Source organism: Scleropages formosus, chromosome 5 (assembly GCF_900964775.1).
Source record: "Scleropages formosus chromosome 5, fSclFor1.1, whole genome shotgun sequence".
Classification (NCBI taxonomy): domain Eukaryota; kingdom Metazoa; phylum Chordata; class Actinopteri; order Osteoglossiformes; family Osteoglossidae; genus Scleropages; species Scleropages formosus.
Genome location: NC_041810.1, coordinates 24,950,348 through 24,956,401, shown reverse-complemented (window position 1 = coordinate 24,956,401; position 6,054 = coordinate 24,950,348). Strand labels below are relative to the sequence as shown.

Here is a 6,054-nt window from a genome sequence, read left to right as displayed (position 1 = left end):
GGACAGCGTGTGTGAGGACAGCGTGTGTGAGGACAGCGTGTTCCGCACAGGGATGGGAGGGAGCAGAGCAGTAAGAGCACTCAAGGAAAACAGGAGCGTTGGACCGCCTTAATTCAACTCACTTCCTCAGTGACATCAAAACAAAGAGTCTCACTAATTATTTCCTCGTTATTATATCATAACCCAGATACATCTGTTAGCGTTTTTTGACGTCACTTTGGCTGTAAAAATGACACTGGAGTTCCAGACAGGAATCTACCGGTAATCTGAGGAGCCGGTGTACCACAAACACAGTACAAAGTGTATCGCGTGTCCCTCTCCTACATTCTCATCGCTCTGTCTACGGGTTCAACAGAAGCGCCTGTCGACTGAAACCCCCCACAATCCATGTGTCATCCCATCATATCGCGTACGTCTGTGTGTCCATGGGCTGTGAGCTCTTACTCATTATGGGGTCCCGCCGCCGGTGTAACACACACAGTGTGTGACAGCTCCGCGCCGGTAGCGCTTTATTTCCCAGCTTCCAGGAACATAGTAATGAGGGAGCGTCCCAGCAGGCACCGGGGCCCATGACGCGACCGAGTCGAGGAGGCCCTGCACGTCTCGCTGATGTGTGTGTGTTCTCCACAAAGAGCCCGCGATGAGAAGAGAGTACAGCTCCTGCACATTACAAAAGGAGCAGAGCAGCTTGGACACAACTTCACATATTATTGTCTTTATTTATTCCAAGCAACTTACAGTGTGAGCTTTGTACACTGCTACTTACACTGATTTACCACTTTATACACACACACACACATTTTCAGAACCGCTTATCCCATACGGGGTCACGGGGAACCGGAGCCTAACCCGGCAACTCAGGGCGTAAGGCCGGAGGGGGAGAGGACACACCCAGGATGGGACGCCAGTCCGTCGCAAGGCACCCCAAGCGGGACTCGAACCCCAGACCTACCGGAGAGCAGGACTGTGGTCCAACCCACTGCGCCACCGCACCCCCACCACTTTATACATCAGGGTAATTTTTACTTTACCAACTCTGGGAATTACCTTGATCAAAGGTACTAGAGCAGGAAAGGGACTTGAACCCAGGTCCTTTGACTCCAAGAAGACACCTCTGACCACTACACCACCTGGTGCTCAATACTAATGCGCCCTCACATTTACACTGCACTTCAAATTAACTATAATGTTGCGTGATTGTGTTTCTTTCTCTTCTCTTATTAATAAAGTAAAACAAAAGAAAACAATTACATGCACATACAAGCTGCTAAACTTCTGGGGGGGGAAAAAAAAACCCTGAATTTAGAGGGTGTCTTTGTGATTAAACACCTGAGCTGCGGCCCAGAACCTGGAGATGGAAGCGGTTTCCTTCACAGCCTCAACGAGTCAAGAAAAAAATTTTAAAATATATATATATTACATATGAGAGAAAGATTAGGTTCAGAAACAACAGCGAGGACGGAAAGGAACAGCGGTTCCTCGATCCCACACAAAAGGTCACACTGTGGGGGGGTGGGGGGCTGCAGGAGTGTATTAATCTCATTTTACCCCCACTTTGGACAGTTAACCTGGAGGGGACAGGGACAGACAAGTCCCTTCGCGAGACACGGGTAACAAAGGTGAAATAAGGGCCCGTTGAGCTGCTGCGCCGCACAAACTGCTCTTTCCTCTTCCTGTTGCTTCTCTCCATTCACCATTTATTTTTATTTTCAGCTGTTCGAAAAATGAATGTTACGGAACGCTGCTTTTCACTCTACAACTCTGGTTCATTTATCACTTGTGGAAAGTTGCTGCTCTGCCGCAATAATCACAACGACGACGAATTCGTATTCCCCGAGATTCTCTATGGATTTTTGGCTATGAACAATTGTGATGAGTTATGGACAGATCCTTTGGCTTTGTTTTGTCAAAAGTGGGTGGACACAAGTCCCCCGTTATCTGCTCCTAATTTGTACCCAAAAGCAGGCTAAATATCCGGAAAGAAAGTAACGGAATTACTTTTCGTTATTACTTATGGTCCGTGCCAAGTTTGCTCAAAAATTGCCAAAAATGATGTTTATTAGCAAATAGTGTAACACTAACATTTTACCCTCTTTTACTATTTTAAATGGGAGCAAAGAAGTATTTTTTTCATTCAGTTCTGGGAAGTATTCCTGCATTGTGTGTATGGTTGTGGGGAGCAGGGGGGGAGTTGGAGTTTCCTCACCATTCCAGTCTACACTTGGAAAAGAAATTTTATTTTAAGGATTCATTTTATTTTTATGTTTAACTTCTTTTCAGAAATAACTGCAGAAATTAAAGGTTTATTTCATAGCTGCAATTTTTAAAATCTTTACTACATTTAAATGGATCAGGTAACAGAGCTATTTGTGGAAATTCCATTCATGCGAAATAAATATGCATATAAACTGAACACTAAGAAATAATTTTAAAAATTAAACTGACTGTGACTGTGTGCGGACTGGTGAGGGAGCAGTGAAGGATACACCATATGCCACGTGTAAACTAATAGAAATAATTAGAAAATTAACACACAATGGGGCAGAAGAGCGGACACACATACACGTACACAAGTACGCACGTGACACAGTTGAGCGTCAGACATCAGGCGAGAGCGTGGGTACACACTTCCCATAATGCACTGCGTCTCAATCGCTCTCATCCCGCTGCTCGGCGCAATGCTGGAACGCAGTATCAGGTTATTACTCCGGGTCAGACATCGTGAGCCCAGGGCGGACATCGCGGTGCAGACCAGGAGATGAGAAGAGGTGAGAAAAGTTGGGAAACGTGAAAGGAGGAGGAGCAGCAGACTTAATGTCAGGGGATGACACTATTTTGTTTTGTTTTAAAAAGGGGGTTTTCATAAAACAAACATGGTGAGACAATGACTCCGCAGCTACTGCGTCGTTTTGACCACTTATCATAGTTACCCTCCTTCAGCAGTAAGTCCCCCCCACCCACCTCCCCCCATCTTCAGCAGTTAATAATGGGAATAACGTACTTTTATTTTCTTCTCTCTCCCTCTCTTCTCCCCGATTGCATCATGGAAATTCTAAGGTCGTTTTATGCTCTGCGATTTCAATCACGGCCGGGACGAGGACAAAATCAGAGACACGGAGAAGCTCCTTCTCTCCACAGCTGCTGGACACAAAGGATAATTTCTCCCACCTCTCCTCTCCAACGCTGTGGAAGGAAGAAAGGAAGAGGTCAGTGTAACTGCAGCCATCGTGATTTTTCTTTTGGGCCTCACGTCAACACCAGTTGGGGAAAAAGTCAAAGTCGGCCGATCGATGGATCAGCACACCGCCAACGGATGCGCGGGGCTCTCTTGGGGGCGCTCAACCACAAATCCAGCAGGCTTTCAGCTGGGAAAATGAGAACTGAACCAAAAGAGCGTCAAGGACGCCGCAAGCCCTGGGAGCTCCGACTGCGCGGCACAACCATCCGTGGCGCTCGGGAGCCCGAACTGATCGATGAACAAACTGTTGGCCCTTTGGTGCAAGTGGCACACGAGTGAGAGCTGCTGGTGTTGCACAGCAGTCACTGCTGGAAAATAAAAAAAACAAACAAACATCAGCAGGACGGAACGTCATCCGTTGTTTAAGGCCACCTGCAGACCCTCGAACGCATCGATCAGCTCTCTTTACGCATTCGCTTTGGTACAATTTCAATTACTCTTTTCGAGCTCTGAAACAACAGAGGGCGAGAGACAAGCATGCAGGTTCTCGTGACCCACTTGTCTGCGACGGAGACTGATTCGCCGAGCTCCGTGGAGACGCCGTGCCCGGAGCTATGTTCCTGCTTGGGATCGATCCTCCTACCGAAGCCATCACCCCCCGAGCGCTGAACACAGGGGCAGGCGGGGTCGTTTGTCAGGGTTCGCCCCCGATCCTCGAGACCAGCTCCCGCACTCGAGATCCTGACAAGGGACACCGATCAGCAGGGCCTCGGTGACTCTGACCCTCGCCGACATGATGCCTTGCGTCTGATCGCCCCCCCCCCCTCTCTCTCTCTCTCTCGCCCCCACGCTTTCCGCTGACATCCCACACAACCGCAGTGCTGCCGAGAGGAATCATCTCTCTTCTCACAGAGGTCTCCCTGTCCGCCTCTCAGCCTCGCTATCAATCAACCGCTCAGTCCATTTCATTTATTACACCACATTTTCATGAGTACAACACTGTTCCAGTTGTATTTGCACAGGTTATGAAAAAGTGCAAGGTAGACTCTATGATTTCTGACCGAAAGACACCTGTGACCGCACGTGTTCCATGTAAAACGTACATGTCATTTAGGGAAAATACTTACGTTACGCTGAGGACGTCCGCTTGACTTTGACAGTGTCGAGATGAGGACACATGATATGGGTTGGAGGTTCAGTCTGCTACGCTGAGGACAGATGATAGATGCTGGAGGCTGACCGTGTTCAAGCATGGACAGACGATGCAGGTTGGAGGTTGACCGTGTTGAGCTGCGGGTAGAGAATGTAGGCTGGAGTTTGACTCTGTTGGGTTGAGGACAGATGGTAGATGCCGGAGGTTGACCGTGTGAGTGAGGACGCATGATATGGTTTGGACTGTGCCGATGTTGTGATGAGGACAGATGATGCGGGTTGGAGGTTAACCGTGCTGGACTGTGGACGGACGAAGTAGGCTGGAGGTCGACTCTGTTGGGTCGAGGACAGGCCGTTTTGTTTGGCTGTTGACCATATCGGTGTGTTTTACCCTGATCCGGTCGCTCAAGACCGCTGACGGCCACGATCGAGCGCAGCTGGTGTGCGACGGTCCTGCTGTGCACGTAGCTCTGCCCAGAGAACCACACGCGCAGAAGCCTGCGCCGCACCAACCTCGCTAATTTAATTGTCATTGTGGATTTAATGTCCCCTTCGTTTTTTATATCTACTTTCATTATTCCCCTTTAATTTCATTTAAGGATGGAAAGCGCACAGACGTTCAATTTCGTTTAGCAGGAGTGCGGTTGCAATACTGAGCAATTTGTGTGTGAGTGAGTGTTATGCGTGATGGCTGGGGGTCTGTACCCCACCGGAACCATGTGAAAAGATTTTCTTTTTCTGGCTGGAGGGGGGTCCTGTATTGTACCTGTAACGTCAATGTAATTGAATGAAAAGCAGCCCTATTTTTGCTCTTTTCAAGAAGCTTCCTATTTAAAATGAAATGCACGAGCGGCGGGACGGGAGAGGCCACGGACGATGGCTGCGTTTGGGCAACGGGGGGGGGGGGGGGACCGAGCGCGGAAAAGGGCTGTGATGATACGAGGCCAGATGAAAGAGGAGCCTTTTAGGAGCCCGACTCCGGATGGAGCGTGAGGGGGAGCTGATCAGCCTGCATGCTAAAGAGGGTCAGCGCTCCCGTGTTTCCGGGGGAACATCGAGACCCGACGACCCGGCTAACCTGCCTGTTCAGACAGACGGGGGGGTCACACGAGGTGACACAGACAGGCTCGGTCAGTTCGTCTCGGACCTACCAGCCAAAGTACCCGAAGTACCAACCCTCCCCAGCAGAAAGGTGCCCCCACTCCTATTTCCCAGACTGGCCGCTAGGACGCAGTGTAACAGGGAGCGCTGTTTTACTGTGTCACGTGTACCGTGTCTGGAGGGGGATGGGGGGGCACATCGGAACAAAGCAGCATGTCAAAGTTATTAATTTATTCAGGCCTGTTAATCGTGTTGGTTTTATGCTTAGCGCACACTCGGCATCGACGCGATCAACATTTATTATTTATTTGGATAATTTCTCTCCCCCGGTATAAATGTTTCAGATGGTTCATATTAAGGCCTTCGCACGCGCCCGCGCGCACACCTAAAAGTCCAATTCATCTCTCTGCTTCTCGTGCTCCATCAGGAGGTGAAAGAGGCAGGAGAACCGCGGTACGATTTGCAGAAAGTGCGCCGTCACATCTGCTTTCATGCGATGCATCGACCGCTGTCAGGACACGTCTCTCCCGCGCCTAAGTGCTGAAGGCATACACTATGTATGAAGCATCTAAAGAAAGCCAATAAGAGTATCGAGCAACACGTCACCCAAAAAAATAAATATT

General features: G+C 49.2%; 1 long non-coding RNA gene across 1 annotated transcript; it reads right to left on the bottom strand.

The window, feature by feature from the left end:
• Window positions 1–595: 595 nt before the first annotated feature.
• Window positions 596–5,213, bottom strand: LOC108942240 (uncharacterized). Its single transcript, XR_001966692.2, has 3 exons — window positions 4,306–5,213; window positions 3,002–3,183; window positions 596–660 (listed from the first exon to the last, which is right to left on the bottom strand). It is a non-coding gene; the product is annotated as an uncharacterized LOC108942240 (long non-coding RNA).
• Window positions 5,214–6,054: the final 841 nt, after the last annotated feature.